Below are 27,485 nucleotides of genomic sequence, written 5' to 3' on the forward strand. Positions count from 1 at the left end.
GTATCGCTTGCCGACCCTTTACAAATTCCACCTGTGTGGATGCTATAATATTAGGGAGGAGGGTCGCTAGTCTATCAGCTAATATTTTAGAAAGTATTTTAATATTCACATTTAGCAGAGAAATTGGGCAATAGGACTCGGGAGCAGCACTGTCTTTGCCAGGTTTCAAAATCAACGTAATTAATGCTTCGTTGGAATCTACAGGAAAATGTTCATCATGTATTACCTGCGAAAAATAGTCCCTTAAATAGGGACCCAGCTGCCCTGACAGTAATTTATAAAATTCTGCCGTGAAACCATCTGGCCCTGGGGCAGAAAAATTTTGTTGGTTCTGGATAGCTTTATGCAATTCTTTAGGGGTGAGGGGCGCGTTAAGAAACACGGCATCCGATTCAGAGAGCGGCTGTAACCCCGAATCCCCCAAATAATCCCTAATAAGGGGTTCTGCCCCCGAGTCCTGGCATCCATATATCCCCCGAAAGTGGGACATAAAAACCTGTGCGATTTGGTCAGTATTATGTTGGAGACAACCCTGGCTATCCCGCAAGCCCAACACATAGCAATGACCCCTAGCTTGGGCGGTCAATCGAGCCAATAATTTCCCTGCGCGATTACCATATCGATGATAGCGATATTTTTGGTACAAGAGCATTTTCACCGTTCGCTCATGTATGTAAGAATTAAAGGTCGTTTCCACCGAGATCAAGTGTTCTCTAGCGGTTCGGGTTGGGTATTGGTTGTAGTGACGTTTGGCAATTGCAAGTTCCTTTTCTAACCTAAGTATTCCCCGTGATAAACGGCGATTGCGCGCTATTACATAGGCTATGCAATCTCCTCTGATCACCGCCTTGGCAGTGTTCCAAAACAGCTTTGGATCATTGCAATGCTGACCATTAAAGTCTAGGAAATCATCCCACTTAGATGTTAAGTATGTTTTGAAATGTTCATCAGAGAATAAATAACTAGGAAAGCGCCAGCGTGTAGGTCCCCGTAAGCCAAAGCCCACATTCACATCAAGCCAAATCATCACGTGGTCGGAGATCACAGCCGGGCCTATTACCGCTGCATCCACATTTAGGAAGGCCCTACGCGTGGTAAGAATATAATCTATTCTTGATTGTGTGTTATGGGCCCTGGAGCGATGAGTGTAATCCCGTTCAGAGGTGTGGAGAATTCTCCATGGGTCAACTAAATCCAGAGTGGCGCAAAGATAGGGAATGCCTCTGGTTTGGGATGGAGTGGTGCTTGATCCCGGGTGGGAACGATCATAGGTCGGGTCAAGAACCTGATTGAAATCTCCTGCTACATATACCGGGTCAGTAACTCTCCCAAGAAGCAGTGCTGTAATGCCCTCAAAAAAAGAATGGTCATATGTGTTGGGTGCGTACACATTCATTAGATAAAAAGAATATGTGCCTACTGTCATTTGCAACAATATGTATCTGCCCTTCGGGTCAGAGGCTACCACTTTTGCTGTGTATGGTAAGGTCTTACTAATTAATATCGCTACCCCTGCACGCTTATGTGTAGAGGAGGCCGCATACACCATGTCCACCCAGGACCTCCTCAACTTCTGATGCTCTAACTCCGTCAATCGGGTTTCCTGGAGACAGGCTATGTCAACCTTATGACATTTGAGCTGTTAAAATTTTCGTTCTTTTAATAGGGAACCCGAGACATTCCAGGATACCATTCTCAAATTGCTAGCCAGCGGGTATCAAAAAGGCATGTGCAAATAGAGAAGATAGAATGTGTAAATAGGATCCACCCCGGGCTCCCAGCCACACCCAGGGTAGCCACGTGGCGCTCAGGACCTGCCCGAGCGTTATTGGTACCATAGAAAATGCAATTAACTTAAGTCTCACTGCCGTTGCAGAACCCACACTCTCCTGTAACCCAACAAATGCCAACAACATCCATATTAGCAAAGGACTCCCCCCCCTTGAACCCCCACCCGCCCTCCCCCACCTACCTCCTGTTCGCATGGTTGTGGTCACAGCCATAGGGCCGTCCGAAGGCGGTCCCAAAGGTGTGAGGGATCACAATACTATGCCACTCCGGGCCCCGAGTCCCCCATACAATAAGAAAACATTATACATATTATAAGCCTAAAGGATGAAACACATTGGGAAATCCCCAACTACATTATATATACCAGTCCCTGAACTAGAACAAGAGAACATTTAAATGCAAACAAACTTGAATCTAAGTGCAACATTACAGCCGAAACAATGAAATGCAGCGTTTCCCCAGAATCAGAAGAACCTGGAGTCCATCAGCTGCAAATCCAAAGTCACCTAAGAGGTAAAAAGCAGAGGTCGGCTCGCACCACGTGCTCGGTCAGATTGGGTCCGACTGGGGTAGCACCTGGGTATTTACATAGAGAGCTGCCTCAAAAACTTGCCATTGTCCCTGGTGGTGAATTTTCAAAGTGGCCGGGTACAAAAAGAGAAAACATACTTTTTTGTCAGCCAAAGAGGAACAGATGAGATAGAACTGCTTCCTGCGCTCAGTCAATGCTGCTGAATAATCTTGAAAGATGCGCACCTCTGACTCCTCAAATGATAAAGTCTCTCGGAGTTGTTTATATTTGTGCAATATTTCCACTTTGTGATTGTAATTTAAAAGTTTGGCTATCACCATGCGAGGCCTCATCTCTCGTACCTGCTCCCTTCCTAGCCGGTGTGCCCTCTCCAGGCAAATAGGCCCCAAGCCTTCTTTCAATGAAAAGGTGCTAGTCAGCCAGGCCTCCAGTACCTGTAATAATTTAGGACCGGCCACTGTTTCTGGAATTCCCAAAAAGCGTAGATTCGATCTCCTGGATCTATTTTCCAGATCATCCAGTCTGTCTGCCTGTTTTTGGGCCAGGGCCTGTAGTTCCTGCAACGTGGTGTCATGGGCCCGCTGCGTATCATCAAGGCTGGAAACTCGGGTCTCTAGAGCTGTAGTCCAGCTGGTAGTTTCCATCAGCAGATTTTCAAGCTTTAAAAGCTGTTCAGAGAGTTTATTAATGCTAGGCTGCATTGCCACTATCACTGTCTGTGTGATAGCCGTCAGCGCCTCCGGCGCTATTTGCTGTAGCGGTGCTGTGGAGGTGACTGGCGCCATTTTGTCCGCACCGTGCTGCTGGCGTTCCCGATCTTTTTTTCTGGGTGTGGGTTGACATCTGCGGCGCGGGCGAGGACAGAAATCTGTCCATATAGTGTGCGCCCGAAGCGCTGCAAAGCGCTGTCCTCCGGTGCTCCTCCGATGGTCGGCAACAGGGCGATTCGGGGCTCGAGGCCCGGGAGCTCAGGCAGCCAGCGTCTGCCTCGGCTCAGGGCATCACGTGATCTCTCCAAGGGAAAACTTTTAAAATGAATACTGGCGCCGGGAGACACACCCCCTGACATCATACAGGGGCTCACCGCGAGAGGGGAAGGCTTGAAGAATTGGAATCGCAGGAGACAATGTAGGAGACTTATGCTCAGCCTTACTGACATTTGAAGTAATGAAAAATAAAATTAAAAATATAGCCAGAGTCCACGTCTTTATAACAGTCAGTAAACAGTGAAATCTTAACATTGCTTGAGGATCCGGGCATATCCAGAGGATCCCGAAAATCCGTGTTTTAACCAAAATTAACTTTTGGTGCTGCGAACTAAACAACTTTAAATTGCGGTAGTTTTCTCACTCTTGTTAAACACTGTAACTGCCTGGGGCTGTCGGTTCGAAACAAAGCTAATTATACACTTTGAATTTTCTTTAAACCAGATTTACATTCTCCCAGCTCTCCCCGCGCTTTAAGCCATGTTTTCAATTATTTCTTAAACGGGATAAAACACTTTTATAAACTTACTAACTCACACTGCCACACTTAATTAAACTTAAAACTGGTATTGCCAGTCTGTATACGTTCAGTTTAAAAAAAAATGAAAACCAGAACAAAAAAGTTATTATTGAAGCCTGTGCCTTTTTACCAACGTGCCTAACACTACAACAACCTTGAAGCAAATCTAACTTTTAGTAGATTTTGCTGCAGTACAAAAAAATGCAATCCTTTTAGAAGTATGCATGCGCATAAAATGTACGCGCAACCCCCAACAAAATTCTGTACTCTCCTCGTTTTAGTAGGGTCGCGCGAGTTTTGGGATCCCGCATGCGCAATGCTACTTCAACTTCTTTCCGCCCATTCTACCCTTCGTTTTCGTTCTATTTTCAGTAGTTGTTAAGTAGTGGAAATCCACCAGAGGGTGTTCGAGTTTTGGTTTATAGTTGCGCCATTTGCTTGTGGAAAATGCCACCAGATGGCGGCTTAGGATTGCTGCTCTGTTGAAAGGTGCGGTTTTGTTTCTTAGCTTTTGTATTTTCTTTATATTATACATAAATGTATCGCTTTTTTTTAGAATTAGGAAATACAATTGTCTTTAAAAGCCACAGATTAAAAAATAAATAAATAAAATAAAGCGGTGCTTTGGTGAACGGTTGGTAGTGGAGGGTGCTGAGATGGACCATAAAGGTGAGCGAGTGGCGGTTTTTTTCTATTTTGGGGTTGATTCTGTATTTTTTCCCGCTGGTGGACTAGGGGCTAAAAGCGCTGATTAAAGATGGAGGCCGGGAGGCGATCATGGAACCGGGTGTCTGCCGCCATTTCTCTTATTTCCTTAGTGTTGTAGTTAAACATTTAACTAAAAGGTGTTTTCTCCCACCTTACCTAGTCCACAATTAACATTTTCTCCATAGATGCATGCTTAATATACGCGACAAAGGATTCCGTTACCGTGTTTTTCCCCTTATCTATGCTTTCGCATTGTTTGCGGGTTATATGGTGCTAGCTGCGGGGGGATAGTACTTGGGTACAGCCTTCAGGGTTTCGAATTGGCTCGCTGGAGCCGACAGTAGTTGGGTAGTAAGGCTTCTTAGAAACCTGCTTTCTCTCCTACTTTTTTTTTTTTTTTTTTACTACTGGATGGGAAGGTGCTGATATGGTGTAAAAAACCACTCCTTAAAACTGTAAAAACCATGGCTATTTTTTCAGTATTGTTTGAATTACATACTCGTGTGTTTTTATTCTAGCAGTGATAAAATAGTTTTACTTAATAATTAGGCTTCAGCATTGGAGAGGCAGAACTGAATTTCGGTAGCTAAGTTTGTTTTATTGGGGAAGGGCGAGTACATTGCTACGTGAATTATGAAGATGGATGTTTTTAAGAGAGTGGAATAATTCCACTTGGGACGGACTATTTAGTGAGGAGACAATTATTCGCATGATTTGAAATTGCTTCTGTATAGTCTTTAATATATGAATTCATGCAAGGTGTTTTCTAATGGAATCTATTATTTGAACTTTGGAAGCTGAGCATTCTACATCTTGTGACCCACAACTTTTTTTTATTTATTTTGGATCTCCACAGAAATGTACTTAAACGGAATAAAAATGTTCTTAATCATTTGATAGCCAAAAGTCTTTAAAAAAATTTGTAGATGCTGTAGATTGTTATTGAATTACTATGAAACTAATTTACTGTTAACTTTTAGCGTTCCCTAGTTTAATCCATTATTTAGTAAACATATCTTCAAAATCTGAAATTGCCAGTGTTTTGTCATTCATTTTTTTGTGTTAAGTGTAGCTTGCAGAAAATAAAGGCATTTTCTTCACTATCTAAACTTTGAGTTTTATTCTTTGCTTTGAAAATAAAAGGTATGAAACTTTTTTTGTGTTGTACTTTATGTATAATAATCCAGTTCAGATCTGTTCACCTTTAATATTATGTTTATTTAGATTACATATGAATGAAATGTGATTGCAAGCATATGGTTCTCTGCATGAGAGTTAAATGAAAACTAATGCCTCCATCTCCATAATTCATCAATAGATGGCAGCACCAATGCACTACATCTAATCTAATCCTTAGGTTTGTATACCGCATCATCTCCACGTTCGTAGAGCTCGACGCGGTTTACAGTAGGAGAAATAGGAAGGAACTAAGAGGGTTAGAGGTAGAAGTGTGAAGAAAATTTTGAGGACTTGGGATGCCAAGATATAAGAGTTTCCTTGATTCCTAAGTTGGAGGGAGACTTACATTTTTTGAGAAAAGCCAGGTTTTCAGATGTTTGCGGAAAACTTGGAGAGAGCTCAAGTTCTGAAGAGGGGAGGTAAGGTTGTTCCAAAGCTCAGTGATTTTGAAGTTCACTTGTTCTTTGAAGCCTCTTCCTTCAATGAGATTTCCTCACAATTGGCTAGGAAAGATTTGTTTTCTCAACAGGCTCTGTATTATGGAAACTTGAATAAAGCGGGAAGATTATTGGCTAATTATTTTAAGGCCAAGAAAAAGAAAGTAAATATTGTGGCCATTAAAGATGAGAAGGGTGAAACTCATTCTCAAATTGGACATATTTTAAATCAATTTCTGAACTATTACAAAGCTTTATATTCTTCTGAGCTTTACTCAAATAAAGAAATTGAGGGATTAGAGTTTTTAAAAGTTAATCAAGTGGCCAAAAAAAATTTCTGAGCTTTAAAAAGGAAACCTTAAGGGGCCTATATCACTTAAAGAACTTCAAACGGCGTTGAAGTCCCTTAGAGTTGGATCTGCTCCAGGTGGTGATGGATTCACTGTGGAGTTTTATAAATCAAAATTTTTATCAGTCACAACTAAATAAAGGTTATATTTCAGGTACTATGGCAGAATTTTTAGCTAATGTTTTGCTGAAGCCAAATAAAGATCCCATGTTGGTTTCTAATTACAGGCCTATTTCTTTGATTAATGTAGATGGAAAACTTCTGCCTAAGTTATTGGCTTTACGCTTAGCCAAGGCTCTCCCTTATATTATCGGTATGCACCAAATGGGATTCGTTGCTCAAAGACATTCTTCAAATAACACCAGACTGACTTTTCACATGTTAAACTTAATGAAAGCTATGGAAGATCCGGCCTTCTCCATGTCCTTGGATGCAGAGAAGGCTTTTGATTGAGTAGAGTGGACCTTCATGTATCAAGCAATGGATTGGTTTGGTGTAGGATCTGGATTTAATCAAATGATTCAAAGCTTGTATAGTTCTCCTTCTGCCAGATTATATATTAATACTTTGAGTGTTTTTGTTTGGAGAGGGGAGTTAGACAAGGATGTCCACTATCCCCTTTGCTTTTTGACATTGTTCTGGAACCCTTGTTATTGGCTATTCAACAGGCAAAGGAGATACAAGGTATTCCTTCTGCAGGTAGGTAATATAAGGTCTCTGCTTATGCAGAAGATATTTTGCTTCATTTGAAGAATCCTGAATATACCATTCTATATTTGATCGATTTGGAAAATTTTCTGGTTATAAAATAAATTGGAGTAAATCGGGGGTTCTTCCGCTAAATGTACATTGTGTAAAAGGATTATTTGATTCATTCCCTTTCCTTTGGAAGGAAGAGGGTATAAATATTTAGGTATTTGGATTTAGAAAATGCTGGAAGATATGAGAGTAAATGAAAAATCTTTATTGCTGAAGGTCACAAATTGTGTGAGCAGTGGAACCCATTACATCTTTCTTGCTGGGGGAGAGTTCAGACTTTTCAAAATGATGATTTTGCCTATAATTTGCTACCAAATGAGTATGTTGCCAGTTTATTTTCAAGGGTCCTTTTATAAAATTAAATAGTATTCTTACTAAATTTATTTGGCTGGGTAAAACTGCCAGAATAGCTTTAGTATCTTTACAAAAACTAATTGTGGCGGGTGGGATAAATTTCCCAAATTTTTATAGATACCATCAGGCCTATATACTGCATCAGGGTATGTATTGGATTCTTCCTGAGCTCATGGAACATCGTGATTAGCTTTACTTAGAATGGCAACTTATGTTCCCATTAAAGATTGTCATACGGTGATCAAATCGCCCAGAATTTTATAAGGACAATATCTTATTTGCCACATGGAGCACCTTAAAATTTATTAACAACTTAATAGAGATTCCAGTAGAAAAATTCACGTGTCGGTCTTTAACTCCAATATTCAAATTGGTGAGTCTAAGATCCTCTGGAAGCATTGGTTGCAGGCAAGTATACGTACGTTAGATGATGTGATATCTAATGGGAAAATGCTTGATTTTTCACGACTGCAACAATCATTCGGTATTTTAAAATCTCAAATATATAAGTGGTTGCAGTTGAAACAAGCCATTCAGAAGAAGTTCCCTGATTGGTGAAATCTAAAAAAATCAGTATAGCTTGCCGGGCCTATGCTTCCAGACAGATTTGCTGGGGCATCAGGCAGCCAAGTGGTATAAATCAATATCTGGCCATATGAATAAAAAAACAAAAACAAGTTTGAGAGAGATTTGGAGCATTGAAATTAAGCTGATTTCTGCTACTCAGTGGCCACAGATTTGGTCTTGGAGGCTAAGGTATACAGCATCAGCATCTATGAGACAAACCTGGTTGTTTGTTGTTGTTGCATATAAATTTTTGGACCCCTGTTCGTTTGCAGAAATTAGGTAGTTCTAAGTCAAATAGATGCTGGCACTGTCATCTCGATATAGGGACACTGGATCATCTATTGTCCTTTGATACTCAGTTTTTGGAGATCTATATGGGGACATATTACTCTGATTCTGGAGACTGTGGTTCCACTGTCATATGAAGCGGTATTATGTGGGACACTTATCTCCTACATCTCCAGTAGACAGGCATAAAAACAGGTTATTGGGTATAATGACTGGGGTAGCCATCCAAATGATTACAAAAAAACGGAAGAATTGTGACCAGTGTTCCCGCTAAGCTGCGCTGGGGTGCGCTGACGCACAAAATATTACCTCGCAGCGCACAAGTTTCTCGTCACAGCGCACACAGTGTAGAGCACAGTTCTTCAACCGCCGGTCCGCAAACAAAATCTTGCCGGTCCGCGAAGGATTCGGTCCCCGCCGCAACGAAAGGCCGGCGTCAGCTGACTTGCAACTTCCTGTTGCAGTCGCTGTGCCGGGACTCCTGCCTTCGCCGGGACTCCTGCCTTCCACCGCATTTGCCTCCTGCCTTGTCTCCGCACCTCCAGACCAGCAGCGGCAGCTGTGTATGCTTTTAACTTCGGCACAGAGCTGCCCCTAATCAATAGTTTAGCGCGGTTTCATAAGGCAGCCTCGGGGCCTTTGCTAGGCCGGCCCACATCGCATCATCGAAGCGGGCCGGCTATCAAAGGCCCCGAGGCTGCCTCATGAAACCGCGCTAAACTATTGATTAGGGGCAGCTCTGTGCCGAAGTTAAAAGCATACAGAGCTGCCGCTGCTGGTCTGAACTCTTGGGCCGCTGAAGGAGGGCAAAAAGCAGCTGTCCTGGAGGTTTCCCTTCCTCTCGCCTTTACAGGTTCCTTTTTTCCACCTTTTTTTTTTTTCCTTCAAACGGCAACGGGCCCCAGCATCGACATCAATCAAGTAAGTTCCACTGTCAATCAAGCGGTTCTGCTCGGCCAAAGCTTCCCCTGTGACATGAGCCACCCTCAGGGGAAAGAAAGTGACCCACAAAGGTGAGGGGAAGGGGGGCAGATGATGGAAGTTGGGGGGGGGAGAGAGAGAGAGAGAAGGGGCAGATGATGGAATGGAGGAGATGAGAGAGAGAGAGAAGGGGACAGATGATGGAAGTGAGAAGAAGGGAGAGAGAGCAGAAGGCAGATGGATGTCAGTTGAGAAGGGAGAGCAGATGCTGAATGGAAGTGGGGAAAGAACACATACTGGATGGAAGGAGGAGATAAATAAAGGGGGAAGAAAATAGTAAGATAATGGAGGGGTGAGGGAAAGGGGTGACAAGCTGTGTGTAGACACAGTGAAAAGAGGGAAACGGGACTAAATAGTAAGAAAGAATTTAATTTAGATGGAGGCAGAAAATAGAGAAGGAAGACCAGAGAAGAAAAGGGAAGAGAGAGCAGAGAATGATCAGATCTGAGTGGAGGAAATGAGAAGAGAGATATGCTAAAAACCACATGGGGGAGGGAAGGATAGAGATGCCAGACCATGAGGGGAACAGAAGGAAGATGATGGATGCTAGACCAAATTGGGGGGTGGGGGGGGGGGCAGGAGGAGAGATGGCAGGGAAAGACAGACAGTGAATGGAAGGGGCAGATGCTGGACTGAAGAGACAGAGAAGGTTATCATGCTGCTGTACTGGGCCATGGTACGCCCTCACCTGGAGTACTGCGTCCAGCACTGGTACTTTAAGAAGGACACGGTACTACTCGAAAGGATCCAGAGAAGAGCAACTAAAATGGTTAAGGGGCTGGAGGAGTTGCCGTACAGCGAAAGATTAGAGAAACTGGGCCTCTTCTCCCTTGAGCAGAGGAGATTGAGAGGGGACATGATAGAAACATTCAAGGTACTGAAGGGAATAGACTTAGTAGCTAAGGCAGGGAGAACGAGAGGGCACTCTCTAAAGTTGAAAGGGGATAGATTCCATACAAACGTAAGGAAGTTCTGTGGTAGAAAGCAACATATTTATTTGGCTCATAACTTGCTGGCGCCCGATATTTTTAGCTCACAGTGAAAAAAGTTTGCTCACAACACCCGCCCGCTTAGAGGGAACACTGATTGTGACCGCTTAATTTTCACTTTTTGGTGGAATTTGATATGCTTGTGTTATCGTTACAAGAAAATGATGTCTGAACAAAGGGGTAATATTAAGAGGTTTAATCTGACGTGGGGTCCATTGAACAATTTTATTGATTCTAATTGAATGGTTTTTCCCTTTACTTTTGGTTATACCTTTTACATCCAGGGAAGGGGTGTGGATGGGAAGGAGAAGGATAATGTAGGTTTATTTATGAGTTGTTAGTACTATTGCATGGGTATCTTGAATATATTGAAATCAGGGGGGACGGGTTGAAAATTATTCTTATGTATTTCACTGATGGATATAAGTGCTGTTTTTTCAGGTAACCTGTTATGCAATTTTTGTATGCACTGTTTTTAGAATGAAAATGAATAAAGATATAAAGAGTTTTACCTCATGCAAAATTGTCATTTCTTTAATAAGATATTAAATATTTTTTCTGTGGCCCTCCAAGTACCTACAAATTCAAAATGTAGCCCTGGAAAAGTTTTGAGTTTGAGACCACTGTTTTAATGCATTGTGCTGTGATAGAATTTGACTGGAGTCCTTCCAAATGGAAATTCACCATTGAATGCAGGTTGTTTCCATAGCGTGCTTCCCACTATTCCAGATCAGTGGGTTAGTTATGTCCATTGACCAGCAGGTAGAGATAGAACACATGTGAAAAGCTATATAAGATATAGGTCCTAATCTCTCCCAGCTCCGCATCTCTGAACTAGATAGGTTGCTCATGAACTATTTGGTGAACTGGTTCTCAGTTGAGCTCCCTAGGGTGGCCCATAGTGTATGCTTGGTGGTGCTAGCTTCTGCCTCTTACCCATTTTATCCTGCCCGTTGGTCCCTTTCTTAAGAACATAAGAATTGGCATACTGGGATAGACCAAATGTCCATCAAGCCCAGAATTCTGTTTCCAACAGTGGCCAACCCAGATCCCAGATACGTAGCTAGAGTCCAAATAGTAAAACAAATTATCCCAGGACAAGCAGGCAGCATATTCTTAACACATGGGTGACGTCACCGACGGAGCCCCGGTACGGACACTTTTAACTAGAAAGTTCTAGTTGGCCGCACCGCGCATGCGCGAGTGCCTTCCTGCCCGATGGAGGAGTGCGTGGTCCCCAGTTTCTTCGTTTCCGCAGAGTGAAGACGATGCATGTGTTTTCAACGGCCGTTGAAAAATCAGTTTTCTGCCTTCCCGCTCGCGTAATTTTTCGTTTTTCTTCTATTTTTTCCCTTCGGATTACTTTACTTTTATTTTCAAAAAAAAAAAAAATCGTCGAGTTTTCTTTATTTTTTCAGGCCGGCCCCGACGGGGCCTGTTGCCACCATACAGGCCTCCGGCTTCGATTTTGCGGAGGCCGTGTTTCCCTTCATGCCCCCTCAACCGGGCTTTAAGAAGTGCCAGGGGTGTGCACGCCCGATCTCTTTCACCGACCCGCACAATTGGTGCCTGCAGTGCTTGGGTCCGGAGCATCGGGCTGACACCTGCACCCGCTGTGCTACTCTTAAAAAGCGCACATAGGCAGATCCAGCAAAATATTATTTTCGGCACCAGATCTGCCATGGAACCTGCCGCGACGTCGACGGCACCTCAAAAGTCGGCACCGACTACTTTGACGACGCCGGATCCTTCTTTGGGGTCGCTGGCCCCAGGTAAGCCGGCTAAGAAGCCTTCCACTTCCCTCGAGCGCCCTCCTGCCACGGCTGCGATGCCGGTCCTCCTGGCACCGCACCAATCCCGCAAACGCTCTGCTCCGATATCGGTGAGTGCCTCGTCATCGGCCTGCTCATCGCCGGAGCGTAGAGCGGCACCTATGGTACCGAAAAAGAAAAAAGTGGTACCGGTGCCTCCCCTAGACGACCGCATCGCGGCCATACTCCAAGCCCAATTGCAAGAACAGCTGCAGCAGCAACTGTTGCCGGCGATGTTGGCCCCACACCTTCCGGTACTGGACTGGTCCGAGCCTCGCACGATTCCATCGGTGTCGACCCCCTCGGTACCGCTTAATACTTCCATGCCGGTGCTCTCGGCTGAACCACACCGTTCCCAACCTACGGTGCAGGCCCGCTCTGATACCGACCCTTCCCGGTACCAGGAATGGCACAGGTCTTCCTCTCCCGGTACCGCCTCAGTACGCTCCGGCAAGTCTCTCTCCAAGACCCACCATGCCGAGCCCTCCACACCGATGTCCCGCCGTGCGCACCCCGACATCAGGGACCCGGACTTATGGGAAGAATCCCCGCACGGTACAGAGGAAGACGCTTCGTCGACAGACGAGGAACCCTCGGTGGCTGATACCGGTTCAAAACCCGAACAGTCCTCCTTCACCAAATTCCTCAAGGAGATGTCGACGACTCTTTCCATTCCCTTAGAGTCCAAGTCTAAAAGGTCCTAGGCTTTTCTCGATGCCCTAGACTTTGAGCAACCTCCCAAGGAATTTCTTAAATTACCCGTCCACGACATCCTACGGGAAACTTTTTATAAAAACTGGGAGAACCCCCTCACAATCCCCGGGGCCCCCCACAAACTGGATAGCTTGTACCGGGTCATTCCGATCCCAGGGTTTGACAAGCCTCAATTGCCCCATGAATCTCTCCTGGTAGAGTCCACCTTAAAGAAAACTCAGGGATCCAGTGTCTATGCCTCCACCCCTCCTGGCAGAGAGGGAAAAACTATGGATAAATTTGGCAAGCGCCTTTTCCAGAATGCAATGCTGGCCAACAGGGCAAATAATTACACCTTTCACTTCTCCTACATGAAGCATCTGGTGCAACAACTCTCCTCCTTACAGAAATACATTCCTGAACGTAAGGTCCCCCTCTTCCAACAGCAAATTTCCAGTCTGCTCCAACTCCGGAAATTCATGGTTCGCTCCATCTATGACTCGTTTGAGCTGACCTCTCGAGCATCTGCCATGGCTGTTGCTATGCGGCGTCTGGCCTGGCTGAGGGTTTCTGACCTCGACATTAACTACCAAGACCGCCTGGCTAATGCACCTTGTCTTGGTGACGAACTCTTCGGGGAGTCCCTGGACTCAACAACCCAGAAACTCTCGGCACACGAGACCAGGTGGGATACTCTGGTGAAACCTAAAAAGAAGACTCCACCTGCTCGCCCCTACAGACAGCAGTCTTCCTACCAGCACAGGTTTTCGGCCAGACCTCTCAACCCGCAACCTCGTCGACCTCGTCACCAGCATCAATCTCAGGCTCGCTCCCAGTCTCACCAACCTGCCAAGCCTCCCCCTCCGTCAAAACCATCTCAACCCTTTTGACTCTTTTCTCCAGGACATAGCCAGTCTCCCACCATCATTGCCTCTTCCTCAGCCTATCGGAGGACGCCTCCAGCTTTTCCTCAGCCGTTGGGAGGTCATCACATCAGACCAGTGGGTCCTCAACATCATTCGCCACGGCTACTCTCTCAACTTCCAGACTCTTCCACCAGACAGTCCTCCCAAAGAGTCTGCTTTCCGCTCCTCCCAATCCTCCCTCCTCCTGAGGGAGGTCCACTCCCTCCTTCTTCTCAACGCCATCGAAGAGGTACCCTCAGACCAAAGGGGTCAGGGATTCTACTCCCGCTACTTCCTGGTTCCCAAGAAGACAGGAGGCCTCCGTCCCATCTTCGATCTCCGGGACCTCAACAAGTGTCTGGTCAAGGAAAAGTTCAGAATGCTCTCCCTTGCCACGCTTTACCCTCTTCTCTCTCAACACGACTGGCTATGTTCCCTAGACCTCAAAGAGGCCTACACTCCCATTCCGATCCATCTGACTTCACGTCGCTATCTCCGATTTCAGATACAGCACCGCCACTATCAGTACAAAGTGCTACCCTTTGGCCTCGCATCATCGCCCAGGGTGTTCACCAAGTGCCTTATTGTGGTGGCGGCCTTTCTCCGGTCTCACAACCTTCAGGTGTTCCTATACTTGGACGATTGGTTGGTGAAAGCACCTACGTCTCCGCTTGTGCTACAAGCCACTCAGCACACCATCTCCTTCCTCCATCTCCTGGGGTTCGAGATCAACTACCCCAAGTCGCATCTGCTTCCCACACAGCGACTTCAGTTCATTGGAGCCGTTCTCGACACCACTCTGATGAGGGCGTTTCTCCCCTCCGACCACCAACGGACCCTGCTCCACCTCTGCCGTCAGGTGCTCCTTCATCACTCCGTTCCAGCTCGGCAGATGATGGTCCTCCTGGGCCACATGGCCTCGACGGTCCATGTGCTTCCTCTGGCGCGACTCCACCTCAGGACACCTCAGTGGACTCTGGCCAACCAATGGTCACAGACCACGGATCCTCTCTCTCATCCCATCTCTGTGACATCGTCTCTTCAGCAGTCTCTTCAATGGTGGTTGACCTCCTCCAATCTTTCCAGGGGTCTACTCTTTCATCTACCCCCTCACTCCATGATCATAACCACAGATGCCTCCCCCTATGCATGGGGAGCTCACCTGGGAGGTCTTCGCACTCAGGGACTCTGGACCCATCAGGAGCGTCAGCATCACATCAATTTCCTGGAACTCAGGGCCATGTTCTATGCTCTCAAGGCCTTCCAGCACCTTCTCTACCCTCAGGTTCTTCTCCTGTGCACAGTCGCCATGTACTACATAAACAAGCAAGGCGGCACCGGATCTCCCCTCCTGTCTCAGGAGGCCGTCCGCATCTGGACCTGGGCCACGGCCCACAGTCTCTTCCTCAAGGCTGTCTATATCCAGGGCGAACAGAACTTCCTGGCCGACAATCTCAGCCGCATCCTTCAACCTCACGAGTGGACCCTGGATCCTCCCACACTCCGTTCCATCTTCGCTCGGTGGGGCACTCCTCAGGTGGACCTCTTTGCAGCTCCTCACAACCATCAGCTGCCCCATTTCTGTTCCAGACTCTTCTCTCCTCATCGTCTGGCCCCGGATGCATTCCTGCTCAACTGGACGGATCGGTTCCTCTATGCCTTTCCTCCACTGCCTCTGATGTTGAGGACGCTATTCAAACTCCGCAGGGACAGAGCCACCATGATTCTCATCGCCAACACTGGTTCTCCCTCCTGCTCCAGCTCAGCTCCAGGAAGCCCATTCCTCTCCCTGTGTTTCCTACTCTACTTACACAGCAGCATCAGTTTCTACTGCATCCCAATCTGTCCTCGCTCCACCTGACAGCTTGGTTTCTCTCGGCCTGACCTCTCCAGACAATCTGTCTCAGCCTGTCCGTCGTATTTTGAATGCCTCCAGGAAACCGGCCACCCTCCAATGTTACCATCAGAAGTGGACCCGGTTCTCCTCTTGGTGTCTACTACATCACCACGACCCTACCTCATTGGCGGTGGAAACTGTACTGGACTATTTGCTCTCTCTGTCCGACGCTGGCCTCAAGTCTACCTCAATCAGAGTCCACCTCAGTGCCATCACTGCGTTTCATGAGCCTATCCTCGGAAAACCTCTCATGGCTCATCCCCTGGTTTCCCGGTTCATGAGAGGCCTCTTCAATTTCAAACCACCTCTGAAGCCTCCGGTCGTCTGGGACCTGAATGTGGTTTTATCCGCCCTCATGAAACCTCCTTTTGAGCCTCTTGCCACAACTTCGCTCAAATTTCTTACCTGGAAGGTGCTTTTCCTCATTGCCATCACCTCTGCCAGGAGGGTTAGTGAACTGCATGCACTGGTTGCCGACCCACCTTTCACTGTTTTTCACCATGACAAGGTGGTTCTGCGTACCCATCCTAAATTCCTTCCCAAAGTGGTCTCGGACTTCCACCTCAACCAGTCCATTGTGTTGCCTGTATTTTTCCCTAAACCCCATTCTCATCCTGGGGAACAGGCGTTGCATGCGCTGGACTGTAAGCGTGCCCTTGCTTACTACCTTGACCGTACCAGGGCTCACCGCTCGTCCCCTCAGCTCTTTCTGTCCTTCGACCCTAACCGTCTAGGTTGTCCTGTCTCTAAACGGACGCTTTCCAACTGGCTTGCTGCCTGCATTGCCTTCTGTTATGCTCGGGCTGGTCTCTCACTGGAAGGTGCTGTCACGGCCCACAGCGTCAGAGCTATGGCTGCTTCTGTGGCTTTCCTCCGTTCCACGCCCATCGAGGAAATCTGCAAGGCTGCCACTTGGTCCTCAGTTCACACGTTCACTACTCACTACTGTCTGGATACCTTCTCCAGACGGGATGGACACTTCGGCCAATCTGTGTTACATAATTTATTTTCCTAATGGCCAACCATCCCTCCTCCCTCTCTGTTCGCTCTGAGGTCACCCATGCGTTAAGAATATGCTGCCTGCTTGTCTTGGGATAAAGCACAGTTACTTACCGTAACAGGTGTTATCCAGGGACAGCAGGCAGATATTCTTACGTCCCACCCACCTCCCCGGGTTGGCTTCTTAGCTGGCTTATCTTAACTGGGGACCACGCACTCCTCCGTCGGGCGGGAAGGCACTCGCGCTTGCGCGGTGCGGCCAACTAGAACTTTCTAGTTAAAAGTGTCCATACCGGGGCTCCGTCGGTGACATCACCCATGTGTTAAGAATATCTGCCTACTGTCCCTGGATAACACCTGTTACGGTAAGTAACTGTGCTTTTTATGCTGCTTATCCTAGGAATGAGCAGAGGATTTCCCCAAGCCATCTCAGTAATGGCCTATGGACTTCTCTTTTGGAAATTGTTCAAGATTTTTTTAAAACCCTGCCTAGCTGAATTCACCACATTCTCCGTCAACAAATTCAAGAGTTTAATTACATGTGTGTTTTCTCTGGTTTGTTTTAAATCTACTACTTGTAGAACAGGTGCTGTTCTGCAAGGATCTGATCTGGAAAATTGCTAAGTGTCTCTGATTTTATTCTTAAATATCTCAACTGACTGGAAATAGATTTTTGCTACCTGAAATATTTTTCTCTTGATTTGAGCACTGACTTTAATATTTAAATTATTAGGATTTAAAGCAGCTATGTTCTTTGGGCTTGAGCACTGACTTGATTATTTAATTTTGAGATTTAAAAACTGTTGACTTTTTCTCTAGACCTGAGCACAGACTCTATTATTATTTAATTATTGGGAATTAACTTTAAGAACTGTTTGTTTACAGTGTGGTGTAACTCTTCTGTCTTCTAACCTAGCCACCCCCCCAACCCCCTCTCTCCCAAAAAACCCAACAAGCCTTCCCTTTTCTTTTTCTGCTTAGCTCTGTCATTAGAGGGGATAAACTCTTCTGATTAACTCTTGTCTTTCATAATACAGGCAAGTTTATTTTATTTTACATAGAAAAGAAAACAGCTTTAAGGTTTATTCCAGTGCAATAGGTGAGACATTCTAGAGCACACTTTTTTGATTTGTGAGCTACTTTTAAAATGACTAAGTCAAAATGATCTATCAACAATAAAATTTTAAAAAACACAAAGCACAATATACGCAGAGAAAATGTTAATTATAATTTATATTTGGATTTTTTTTCAAAGAGGTCAAGGCAGATGACTTTAAAATATGCAGTGTCACCTCATAACAACTATACTGCGATAGCGGTTTTTAGCGCAGGGAGCTGTGCTGAATGGCCTGCGCTGCTCTCAATGCTAATAGGCTCCTTGTGCTAAAATCAGCTACTGTGGTTTAGTAAAAAGGGGGACATAGTGCAAAATATAGACAGCAGATATAAATTCTCAACAGACACAGTTTGATCACTAAATTGAATCATTTTTCCTACCTTTGTTGTCTGGTGATTTCACGAGTCTCTGATTGCACTTTCTTCTAACTGTGCATCCAATTTTTCTTCTTTCAGCCTCCTGCATGCTTCGTCTCCTCCACACCTCATTCCATTCCCCAACCAACATCTCTGTCCTTCCATGAGTCCAACTTTTTCTTCCTCTCTCCCTGCCCCTTCCCCTTTCTGTCTTTCTTTCTGTCTCCCTGCCCCCCCCTTTCTTACTTTCTCTCTTTCTGGTTCCCTGCCCCCTTTCTTTCTGTCTCTATCTGTCTTTCTTTCTGTCTCCCTACCCCCCCCCTGTTTTTCTTTCTGTCTCCCTGTCTTTCTGCCTCCTCAAGCCACTGCCAGGGCTGATGTGTGGGAACAGGCCCCCAAGCCACCGCTGCTGTTGCCGCTGAGTTCTCCCTGTTTTCTGACGCTGCAACAGGCCAGCAGCCTTCTCACTGACATCAATTCTGACGGCCTCTGTTGGGGAGGGGCAGGCTGGCATGCCTGGCACTTCTGTAGTCGCTGCTGGCCTGTTGTATCGGGGAACAAGGCGAACACAAAGGCAACGTGAGTCGATTGCGGAGCCTGGGGTGGTCGATATATTGGTCGATCACGATTGACCTTTTGGGCACCCCTGTTATCCCAGGACAAGCAGGCAGCATATTCTCACGTGGGTGACGTCATCTACGGAGCCCCGACGTGAACAGCTTTTTCAAGCAAACTTGATTGAAGATTCAAGTTTGCTGTGCTGCACCACGCCTGCGTGCCTTCCTGCTCCACTAGAGGGCGCATCCCCTTCTCGTGGTCTCCAGTTCTTTCGTTTCTGCCGAGCCAAGAAGTCCTCTTTCTTGCCTCTGTCCAAAAGTTCCTTCTAGCACCGCGGCTTTCTTGTTTTTGTACTCAGAGAGTCGCTGTGCGCATTGTTCACATATTTTCTTTAGTTTCTGCGAAGTTCGCAGGTTTTTTTTTTTAACAGCCCGGGGGCTCCAGGGTTGTCGCGGCTGCATGGCCTCGTCGGCTGCGGCTTGTTTTTTTCTGTATGTCCCGGCCCTTGTCTGGGTTTAAAAAGTGCACCAGGTGCAATCGACTTCTGTCGCTAACCGATCCGCATCGGTGGTGCATTCTCTGTCTGGGGGCTGATCATCCCACCGAGTCCTGCTCCCGGTGTGCCACGTTCCAGCATCAGGCTCTTCGCCGACGACGGGCCCGCATAGCAGACCTTTTTGCGGTCGACCAACCTTCGACCTCGGCCCCGGCCTTGACCTCGGCCTCGAAGGAGGCTTACACACATGTTCTGGTGCATCCCGCCTTTCGCCGGTTTCTGCGCTTTCAGGTGGGAGAGTTGCACCTTCAATATCGGGTCTTCCCATTTGGACTGGCATCGTCCCCTCGAGTCTTCACGAAGTGTCTTGTGGTGGTTGCGGCAGCTCTGCGGTCCCAGGGCCTTCAGGTGTTTCCCTACCCGGACGACTGGTTGTTCAAAGAGGGGGTTAGCTCAGCGACCCGACAGACTATTATATTTCTTCAGGGTCTAGGATTCGAGGTGAACTTTCCCAAATCTCAGTTGTGCCCCTCTCAATCCCTACAATTCATCGGGGTTCTGCTGGACACGGTTTGCCTGCGTTTGTTCCTTCCTCTTCCTCGGCTGGAGGCGCTCGTCCGTCTGAGCCAGCAAGTTTCTCTGCTGCCTTCGGTCTCGGCGAAGCGCATGATGATTCTTCTGGGTCATATGGCCTCCACCGTCCATGTCACACCGTTTGCCCGGTTGCACCTGCGGATCCCTCAGTGGATGTTGGCCTCTCAGTGGCGTCAGGACCGAGACCCGACCTCCAGGCCCGTTGCAGTGACTCCCTCTTTGAGACGCTCGCTCCGTTGGTGGACCAACCTTCCAATCTTTCAAGGGGTTTGCTCTTTCTCGCCCCACCACACCACAAGGTCCTCACCACAGACTCTTCGGAGTATGCTTGGGGGGCTCATCTAGATGGGCTCCGCACTCAGGGTCTGTGGTCGGCGGAGGACATCACTGTCACATCAATGTTTTGGAGCTTCAGGCCGTTTATTTGGCCGCTGTGGCTTTCTGCCATCTGCTTCAGGATCGGGTGGTTCTGGTCTGCACGGACAATCAGGTGGCAATGTATTATAAAAACAAACAGGGGGGCACGGTGTCTTGGTCCTTGTGTCGGGAGGCTCTTCGTCTGTGGGAGTGGGCGATTTCCCACAATATCTTTCTTCGTGCGGTTTACATTCAGAGGGAGCGGAACTGTCTGGCGGACAGGCTGAGTCGCTTACTACAGCCGCACGAGTGGTCTCTTCATTCTCAGGTCTTGCGCCAGGTGTTCGAGCGTTGGGGGACCCCTCAGATAGATCTGTTTGCTTCCCCCCTCAATCACAAACTGCCTCTCTTCTGTTCCCGGATGTACTCCCCGGATCGCCTCGAGGCAGATGCCTTCCTCCTCGCTTGGGAGGGGAAGTTCCTTTACGCGTTTCCGCCTTTTCCTCTGATCTTGCGGACGCTGGTACATCTCAATTCTACGCATGCCACTCTGATCCTGGTTGCTCCTCGGTGGCCTCGGCAGCCGTGGTTCTCCCTGCTTCTTCAACTCAGTGTCAGGGAGCCTCTACTTCTGTCTGTTTTTCCCTCTCTGCTGTCTCAGAGTTGGGGTTCGCTGTTGCATCCCAATCTGCAGTCTCTACATCTGACGGCTTGGTACCTTTCCACCTGACTTCTCTTCAGTTATCTCAGTCGGTCAGGGAGGTTTTGGAAGCTTCTCGTAAGGTTTCGACTAGGCTCTGCTATTCTCAGAAGTGGACTAGATTATCTTCCTGGTGTTCTTCACATCATCTGGAACCTTTGTCGGTCCCTGTGTCCTCGGTTCTGGAGTATTTGCTTCATTTGTCTCGCTCCGATCTTAAGACAAATTCTATTCGGGTGCATCTTAGCGCGATTGCTGCCTTTCACCAGCAGCTTGATGGCAAGTCACTTTCTATCCATCCTTTGGTTTCTCGTTTCATGAGGGGTCTCTTGAATGTCCATCCTCCTCTCAAGCCTCCCCCGGTGGTTTGGGATCTCAATGTGGTTCTGGCTCAACTTATGAAACCTCCGTTTGAGCCTATGGATAAATCTCATCTCAAGTTCCTCACTTGGAAGGTGATCTTCCTACTTTCGCTCACTTCTGCTCGCAGGATTAGTGAGCTTCAGGCTCTGGTGGCGGATCCGCCTTTTACTGTATTCCATCATGACAATGTGGTTCTTCGCACTCACCCCAAGTTTTTACCTAAGGTGGTGTCTGATTTCCATCTCAATCAGTCCATTGTTCTTCCGGTGTTTTTTCCAAATCCCCACTCTCATCCTGGCGAAGTGGCGCTTCACACTCTTGACTGTAAGAGGGCGTTGGCTTTTTATCTTCAACGCACTCAGTCTCATCGGAAGGTTCCTCAATTGTTTTTGTCCTTTGATCCTAATCGGTTGGGACGTCCTGTTTTCAAGCGCACCTTGTCCAACTGGTTGGCGGCTTATATTTCTTTTTGCTACGCTCAGGCTGGTCTCGCGCTGCATGGTCGGGTTACGGGGCTTAAGGTCCGAGCGATGGCGGCTTCTGTCGCTTTCCTCAGGTCGACGCCTATTGAGATTTGCAAAGCTGCCACTTGGTCTTCGGTTCACACTTTCACCTCACACTACTGTCTGGATACTTTGTCCAGGAGTGATGGCTGGTTTGGTCAGTCAGTTTTGCGTAATCTGTTTTCTTGAATTGCCAACTTCCCTCCGTCCCTTTTTTGGTTAGATTGGAGGTCACCCACATGTGAGAATATGCTGCCTGCTTGTCCTGGGATAAAGCACAGTTACTTACCGTAACAGGTGTTATCCAGGGATAGCAGGCAGATATGAACTGGAGACCACGAGGAGGGGATGCGCCCTCTAGTGGAGCAGGAAGGCACGCATGTGTGGTGCAGCACAGCAAACTTGAATTTTCAATCAAGTTTGCTTGAAAAAGCTGTCTGCGTCGGGGCTCCATAGATGACGTCACCCACATGTGAGAATATCTGCCTGCTGTCCCTGGATAACACCTGTTACGGTAAGTAACTGTGCTTTCTAGAGCATAGAGTCATTTTTCTTTACTCGCATGGGTTGCAGAAGAGAATTTTAACCCAGGACAAGCAGGCAGGTATTCTCACTAATGGGTGACGTGATCCAACGGAGCCCTGATGCAGACGCCTCACAAGCAGTCTTGCTTGAAGAAACTCAAAGTTTCGAGTCGCTCGCCCATGCGCGAGTGCCTTCCCGCCCAGCGCAGGGCACGTCTCCTCAGTTCTTACTTTTCCGCAGAGCCGAGAAGTCCGTCTTCGACTCTGCGTGAAGTGCTTTCACTTGTGCCTTCTTTAAGTCTGCGGTTTTGGGTTATTTTTCTCAGAATCGCTGATTTTCGTTGTTCTTTTCTTGTTTTTTTAAAAAAATATATCTTCCGTCCGTTCGACTGGGCAGGCCTCGTGGCCGCAGCCCCGCGGCTTCGATCTTGCGGCGGAGCTTTTTCGGCCTATGTCCCGGCCTGCGACTGGTTTTAAGAAGTGTTCAAAGTGCCAGTGCGCGATTTCCCTGACGGACTCTCATCGATGCTGGGCCTCAACATCTCCCGAAATCGTGCCGGCCTTGCTCAACACTTACTGCCCATGCTTTCAAGCATCGTTGCATCTTGTGGGAGCAGCTTTTCAGCATTGAGTCTTCGATGGAGCTTTTGTCATCGAAGGGTACTTCACCATCGACCTCATCCGAGGCTCTCCAGGCTTCCACATCTTCTACTCCGAGCCTCATCAAACCTGCCTCGTTTGTATCGGTTCTGTCTTCGACGCCGGCTGCGGTGCCTTCCTCTCTCTTCAGGTCAGGTAGCACAGCAGCCCATTCCCCCGGTGGTGCTTAAAGTGCCCAAGCCTTCTAAGTCCAAGCACTCTCACACTGCCTCGAGGGAGATCGAAGCCCGTGCAGGTGATCCCGTTAGAGACGCGGATCCATCCTTGCCGGCTTCGTTCCAGACCTTATTGAAGAAGCAATTCATTCAGCTCTTTACCACAATGGGGCCGAAGCTTCTCTCTCAAATCCAGCCTGGGCAGGCGGGGGTCTCCCGCGAGGTCGAGCCGCCTCCTGTGCCTCAATCGTAAGCACACTCTCTACAGGGAGCAGAGTCTCTGCGAGTGTCTGGTCTGGCATCAATGCATGCATCACAAGGAGTAGAGTCTTTGCCCATGCCTCCGTTGGAACCTGTACACTCGATGCAAGGAGCAGTCTTTGCAAGTGCCTCGAGGTTCTTCCACCCAACCACTGTTGCTTCGTTCCACAGCCTCCAGCCCCATCCATTCTCTGGGGGCTTCGACGAGGACACACTCTCCTCGAGTGTTGTGGCCTGCTTCGAGGCACATCTTGCATCGTCGATCAAGGCATTCTTCGAAGCATTCATCCAGGCATGCCTCGCCTCATCGAAAGCAGCCTTTTCTTCAGTATTCCCCACCGTCTACTTCGACCCTTCCACTTCCGGATCTCGAGGACCCAGTGGGGCCTTTTTCTCCATCCAGATCTCCGTCTTCATTGGACCAAGCTGCCTCGACGTCCTTGAGTCCTCTCGAGGCCAGGCTTTGGCAGATCAGCTGTCTTTTTCTTCTTTTCTATGTCAGATGGCAGCTGATTTGGATATTCAACTGGACACTGGGTCCAAATTTTCTAAAGAGTATCTCGAGACCATGCATCTCCCTCAACCTCCTGCGGAATCCCTCAAGCTTCCTCTCCACAAGCTTTTGGATCAAACTTTTGTCCGTTGTCTGGAAACTCCTTATTCCATTCCAGCTGTTCCAGGGAAGTTGGATTCCAGATCCAGATCCATCACAAGGGATTTGACAGTGCTCAATTATCTCATCAATCCCTTCTGGTGGAATCTTCTTTGAAGCGTTCTCACCCTTCTCAAGTCTATGCCACTCTTCCCCAGGCAGAGAGGGCAAAATGATGGACAGATTTGGTCGTCGCATCTACCAGAACTCCATGATGACCTCCAGAGTTCTTAACTACAATTTTCATTTCATCACCTATTTTGAGTTTTTTCTATCCATCCTTCCCAAGTTCATGCCCTATTTGGATTCTCAGGCACACTTTGAGTACCAGGAAGTCCTGGCATCATTGTCCCAACTTCGACTGCAACTTCTTCAGTCCTCATATGATGCCTTTGAACTGTCTGCTTGGGCTACTGCTTGGTCGGTGGACATGCAATGTCTGGCGTGGCTTCGTACCATCGACATGGACCCAAATCTGCAGGACCAGCTGGCTAATGTCCCTTGTGTTGGCACTGACCTCTTTGATGAGTCTATTGAGGCTGCCACCAAGAAACTTTCGGACCATGAGAAGTCCTTTCAATCTATTCTCCGTCCTAATCCGAAGCCAGCTCCTCCGAAGCCTTCACGCCCGCCTCTGATTTACCAACGGCGTTTTCCACCAAAACAAGCTCCTGCCACCCATCAGCCTGTCAAGAGGCAACATCCTCAGAAGCAGCAGAAGCCTCAGCCACCTGCTGTACCCAAGGTTCCTCAGCCTTTTTGACTATCTCACTCAAAGCATAGCCTCAGTCGTTCTGCCTTTTTCCGTTTTCCCCCCTATCGGATGTCATCTCCATCATTTTTACCACCGATGGACGACTATTACCACTGACCTCTGGGTCCTTTCCATCGTCAGGGAGGGATACTCTCTTCAGTTCCATCAAGTTCCTCTGGAACATCTTCCAAGAGAGTATCCTTCCAACTTGACCCAGACTGCCCTTCTTCTTCAGGAAGCTCAAACTTTGCTTCAGCTTCGAGCTATCGAGCCCGTTCCTTTGGCTCAACAGAGCAAGGGTTTTTACTCCCGGTACTTCCTTGTTCCAAAGAAGACGGGTGATCTGCATCCTATTTTGGATCTCAGGGTCCTGAACAAATTTCTAGTCGGAGAAAAGTTTTGCATGTTGACCCTAGCATCCCTGTATCCCCTTCTCGAGCAGAACGACTGGTTATGCTCTCTGGATCTCAAGGAGGCCTACACACATATTCCCATCCATCCAGCCTCCCGTCCATACCTCAGATTTCGGGTGGGAAATCTTCATTTTCAATACAGAGTGCTCCCTTTCGGCCTGGCCTCGTCGCCCAGAGTCTTCACTAAGTGTCTGGTGGTGGTGGCCGCTGCGCTCAGGAACCATGGTCTGCAGGTGTTTCCATACCTGGACGACTGGCTCATCAAGGATTCCACGTCTCAGGGAGTCGTCCTCGCGACCCAACGAACTATCTGGTTCCTGCAGAGTCTGGGGTTCGAAATCAACTTTCCGAAATCCCATCTCCAACCTTCTCAGACTCTTCCATTCATCGGAGCTGTTGTGGATACTGTCCAACTCTGAGCATTCCTTCCTCAACAATGTCTGGAAGCTCTTCTCCGTCTTTGTCATTTGGTCTCCTCTCGCCCGTCTATCTCGGCGAGACATATGATGGTTCTTCTGGGTCACATGGCCTCTACAGTGCACGTGACTCCTTTTGCCAGACTTCACCTCAGAATTCCTCAGTGGACCCTGGCATCTCAATGGACGCAGGTTTCCAACCCCCTGACTCGACACATCCAGGTCACACCTGCACTGACACAATCTCTTCGCTGGTGGATGCACTCTTCCAATCTATCCATAGGCTTACTTTTTCACACGCCCCCTCATCAGAAGGTTCTCACGACCAATTCTTCAACTTACGCTTGGGGGGCTCATCTAGATGGTCTCTGTACTCAAGGCTATTGGACCAGTACGGATCGTCAGTGTCACATCAATTTCCTGGAACTCGGGGGCGATTTTCAATGCTCTCACTGCTTTTCAGCATCTGCTTCACGACTGTGCAGTCCTCATTCGCACGGACAATCAAGTCGCCATGTATTATGTCAACAAGCAGGGAGGCACGGGATCTGCCTCCCTCTGTCAGGAAGCTCTGAAAGTTTGGGATTGGGCAATTCGCCACAACACCTTCCTCAAAGCTGTCTACATTCAGAGGGCAGACAATGCCTTAGCGGACAACTTGAGTCGTCTTCTACAGCCTCACGAATGGACTCTCCTTTCCATGCCCCTTCATCACATTTTCTCTCAGTGGGTAACGCCTCAGATAGACCCTTTTTTTAAAAAAAATATTTATTTATTTCATTTTTCAATAACATATCAAGTATCCACTTGTACAGAAAGGTAAAGTCAAGCCAAAATCAAATGTAATACAATATGATACTAGACAGATAATCAAATAATCTGCTATCTTAAAAGAAATATATATATAAAGCTTAACTTTAACTCAAGTCCTCTAAATAAGGAAAGCAAGATGTAGAATCAGTGAGTATAATATACATTACAAAATAAAATGAAGACTAAAGGTTGTATATGCTGAGAAGGTAATCAACAATCAATGAGTACTCAAATTCCTTCTCCTTTTTTCAGAGAAACCATTGACAAGAAGGTTGTAAGTTGGCTAGGATCAAAGAATACATATTTTTGCATATGATAAATTATCACACATTTACATGGGTGACGAAGAAAAAAGGTTGCCCCAAGAGCAATAACTCCTGGCTTTAACAACAGAAATTCACGTCGACGTTTCTGTGTATCTCATGACAGATCTGGAAACATTTGTATCTTATACCCAAGAAAAGCTTTCTGTTTATTTTTGAAGAAAAGTTTCAGTAGCCAATTTTTATCAGGTGATAAGGCCACTGTAAGCAAAAGTGTTGCGGATACTGCTACCTCCTGGTCTGAAAGTTCCAACACCTTGGAAATATTAAGCGACTGTTGAGCTTCTTCCATTAATTTTTCTTCCCTTTTAATAGGTAGATAATACACTTGAGTGAATGGCGGTATTAATTCCTCGGTAATTTCCAAAACTTCCTTTAGGTAACGTTTTAACATGTCTCTAGGGGTTACCTCCGCAAAGTTACCCTGGGAAAGTTAATTAATTAAGATTATTATTACGAGAAAAGTTTTCTAGAGACTCCAATTTTCTCCTTAAGTTAGTATTGTCTTTCACCAGTGTTTCAGTTATTTGTTTAGAAAGTTTAATTTCCTGGGAAGAATTCATTGTTGAGGTTTTTAAATCTTGCAAGTCAACTTTGATATTCTTAATTTCATTTTCTTGGGAAGATATCTTATGCTCCAACTGCAACAGTTGGGGCTTAACTGATTTAGATAGATCCGCTACAAGATCCCAAATTGCATCAAGTGTTACCTCATGGGGCTTCTT

General features: G+C 47.0%; 1 protein-coding gene across 1 annotated transcript in view; it reads left to right on the forward strand.

The window, feature by feature from the left end:
* The first annotated feature begins 4,196 nt into the window (after positions 1 to 4,196).
* The window catches only part of STAG1 (stromal antigen 1), a 2,074,316-nt gene continuing 2,051,027 nt past the window's right edge, over positions 4,197 to 27,485 (forward strand). Inside the window, 1 exon segment of the mRNA XM_033958034.1 lies at positions 4,197 to 4,318. The gene's annotated coding sequence lies outside the window, so the exon portion shown is untranslated.

Source organism: Geotrypetes seraphini, chromosome 9, assembly GCF_902459505.1.
Source record: "Geotrypetes seraphini chromosome 9, aGeoSer1.1, whole genome shotgun sequence".
Classification (NCBI taxonomy): domain Eukaryota; kingdom Metazoa; phylum Chordata; class Amphibia; order Gymnophiona; family Dermophiidae; genus Geotrypetes; species Geotrypetes seraphini.